Raw genomic sequence first — 4,242 nt, 5'->3', positions numbered from 1 at the left:
GGAGATTTTTCTGATTTAAGTATGAACAACGCTTATCCTCCGTGGTATCGTAATGGGCCATTATTTAAACTCAGGTGGTCTGTACAAGGTGGATGTACAATTTTTTACTCTTATCATGGAAAATAACAATTCTTGTTTCGTCGTTATAGGTATCAACTATCAACTATGAAAATGAGCATTCGAGTTTTCCATAATGCACTGTATGAATAAGTTTTATCGGATTTATAATCAAGAGAGAATACAATTATATTAATGAATTAAGAGCACTAAAGCTATACATTCTACCCATTGCCTATATTTTGCGGTCCCTCTGACGTGCTTGCGTTTTAGATCTAAATGGATTTAAAGTGAGTAACAACTTAATCCACATTATCTTATTTCTCATAAGCAAACAAATTTTGAATAGAAGTATTTTTATTACATTCTAATTAAATAATTTTCTTATATTATAAATAAAATTTTTTTAAAATAAACCTATAAATTTTAAGGCAGTTATTAAATTACTTGCATATTACTACTGCACCAAAAAGATTCAGTTGTTCGATAGGAATTCAATTTAAACATCAATAGGTAAGTAAGCTTATCGATATACATATATTTTTATATTCACAGTTCACAGTTTTATTTCTATGTATTATTTTTAACAATGATCATGTTTATAATGAAAGTACTTAAATATTTAAAATAGCCGATAGATATTGTTAATTTGCATTATTTTAAAAATGATTATAAAAACCAAAGTAGCATTTCATGTTTAATATTGGATATTGTGCGTTAGTTTAGATTAATTTTTTTTAAAATAATTTTAAGTAAATAATTATTTAATGTATATTGCTTACGTGCAGTAATATTCATTGATAATAGAAATAACTGCCCTAAAAAATGGACAGCATTGATGAAAAACGATTATTTAAGAGTAATAAACTATTTTACAACGATTCTTTTTTATTTTTTATATATAAACTTAGAGTTTAACATTTGAATTGTGATTAATGAGTGATTATAAACTTAATATCTTTTATGCATTCGTTTTTACAATAATCATTTTAAAATCATAAATCATTTTCGTTAGTATCTTACTATTTATGTTATTAACTACACACATTTGCATTAAAAATTAGGTATACACAATCAGTAAATATATAAGAAATAGAAATATATAGACTTATGCGGTTATAGTACAAATTTTAAACATTTTTATACAAATAATTTAATAACATTTTTTTTTATTAAGGAATTAGCTTTACTAGTAATTTATTATGTATTTCACTCACATTATTTATTTATTTATTTTTTTTTTTAAATTCTTGTATATAAAACTCAGAAAATAATTTCTAACTAAATATTATATCTTCTTCTAACTAAGGTTGAATCTTTTATAAATTATTTTCATAAATTATTGTTAATTTTTATAACTAAAAATATATATATCATACGGACTTATTGATCGGTTTATTGTTAATATTAAATAATTATTATGAAAATAATATTGCTATGAAGAATAATTATATAATTCTGAATAAACTGACCAATTAGCTGATATATACGTGAAGAAATACAGTACTTTTCGCTTAAAACGAGAGATTTTTACTCAATAGTGTCTGTGCTCAACTGGATGAGTCGCTGCAAAAACAGCACCGTTGAATTCTGATGAGAAGTTATTCAGATGATTTTATAGAAGTATTTTTTGAAGTCCCGTATATCTTTTTTATGGAATATATATTGCATTTGATATGAGAACGTTCAGTTCTGAATTAGTGTGCATATCCACAGAATTGAACAATTTCAGCGATCTGTCCTGGATATACTTTTGCACATTCTTGACTCTCAAGTCTTTAAGTATGTGTTCACTTCTGATACTTATATTTCTATCAGTTTATACTTATATATAGACGTTTTTATTTTTCGGTTAATACAAACTACAACTCGATTATAAATAAAACTTATATATTGCTGTGACAAACCTATTTGGAAGTTCAAATTTTCTCTGTAATTCTATATCTGGGATTTCTTTTATGTATGAACTGATCTACTTACAAACGACGAATAGTTAATTTCAAAGTAAAACAATTGAAAAAGTGATTGTTTCTAAAAATCAAGAATGGAAATAACCGGAATTTGAATACCAAATTTGAATAGCACAATTAAAGTGTGACATTGGCTATATGTGTTAACAGCGGGTCTGTGTTTCAAATTTGACGGGGTTCAAGTTTAACAATTGCTACTATCAGTCAAAAATATATAAAATATAAATTATAGATTATATTTAGTCAAAATAAAAATATTTTCAAAGTCCACTGATAATGGATGGTGGATAGGGATGTTGCCATTTGCCAATATTTGAAACAGTTAATAAATTTCATATAATTATGTTAACTTATTCAATGCGATAACTCATATATTTATGAAGAATAAGTGATTGATCTATATATTATAGGTTTAACTGAAAACGAACCATTTTTTCAGTCCCTCAAAGCTCGGTTTAAGCGCAAAACACTGTATTCAATTTTTTATTCAAATCAAAACAATCTAGCTCGCAAAGATTATTAAAAATGATTTTATTATATAAAGAATATTGCAGTAAAAAATAAATAAAAAAAAAATAAAAATAAAAGAATATTTGTAGAAATATAAAAAAATTGCTAAACTTATCAATAACTATAACTTAGGTTTACAAAAATATACTTACACTTCTCTTAATATCTAGTAGTACTATTTATAAAATTGTCCATATTGCTGCATATGTTGTATATGATGTTGTGGTTGTAGATGATGTTGATGTTGTTGGATTTGTTGTTGCTGATGCTGTTGCTGTTGCTGCTGCTGCTGAAGTATTGTTGGCTGTTGTGTTAGTTGTACTATTGAAGAGTTACTGGTACTTGCTTGAACTACACCCGCCATATCACCACCAGCGTTACTAGTTTTGGGCGGCACACCACTAAGCCAATTTATTAAGCTATGATGCACGCTTTGCATACATTTTCGTTGATCAGCAATTAGGTTCTCTGAGTATTTGACATGATTTGCATATGCTTCTTTTTCGTGTTGCACATCCTTTGACATACGGTGCAAATCTTTAAGTATAGCCGAACCCCAAAGCTGCACATGTATGTCGGGTATTTTGGAAGCTAATTGCATGGCAGGTGTTACCATATTCATACTTTCCTTTGAGTTTCCGATGCTAAGGAAGACATGCGAAAGCAGTACAAGTGAGCAGGAAGTCAAACGATTCAAGTCTTCTGCATTAGCCATTTTTAACGTTTCTCGTAGGAAGCGCCTACAAAGAGCAAAAGTTCAATAAGACCATTTCAACAGATAATATAAAAAAATAAATAAAGGTTTTCAACTGAAGATTATGAACTGCATCTATTAAGGACGCTTTAGACTACAAGCAAAATAAAATTAATGAAAATTTTTCATCTCTATTATGATTAAAATGTAGTATATCTTATCGTTTTACATTATCATAAGTGCTAAGATAATTAATCCAAAACACCGGCAAACGAAAAATGCAATATCTATAAGCTTTATCTGTATACTAAATAAATACATATATATAAGCATAATAAAATTAATTATAAAACTCAGTAATCACAAATGTAAGAATTTTGTAGAAGACGGTACGAAATAGTATATCGAGTACTGCTGCTTAATTCATTTACTTACTCTAGAATTGCTTTATGCAAGTAAATCTGTTTATATACTTTTACAACAAAATAACAAAACTTCAAGTTAGAACAATACAACTGAGTGGGTCAGTTGGTTAATTACCACGGACTCTGAGTTTTCAATTTGGCAAAGTATAAAGTAAAAACTTGGTATTTGCAGTTTAAAAATTATTTACGAATAATTAAATATAAAAATTATTTTTAAGAAATATGACTGATGACGGATATTTGGCAATACTGAAAACAACTGTATGGACAGCCAAAAATTCAATTGATTAATCATAAAAAATTTTGTTGTTATGATTCACTACTATTCAAAAAACCTTTTTATTAAAAACTATTGTTCTATCGTCATAATTGACCTTAGAAATCAATTGAAATTAAATAGAGGATTTACATTTTGAAACGACTTATCTGCATAGATGAATTGCATGTTCCGTAGGAACAAAAACAAAAAACTAATTTAAATAATAATATGATGAAGAATCATTTACTACAACAATTCTTAAGAACATTTATGCCTTGGTTACGTCTCGAATAAGAGGCTTCAGAACACGCTGATTTCGATATACAA

Source organism: Teleopsis dalmanni, chromosome 2 (genome assembly GCF_002237135.1).
Source record: "Teleopsis dalmanni isolate 2A chromosome 2, ASM223713v2, whole genome shotgun sequence".
NCBI lineage: Eukaryota > Metazoa > Arthropoda > Insecta > Diptera > Diopsidae > Teleopsis > Teleopsis dalmanni.
Note: the sequence above shows the minus strand (reverse complement) of the source record.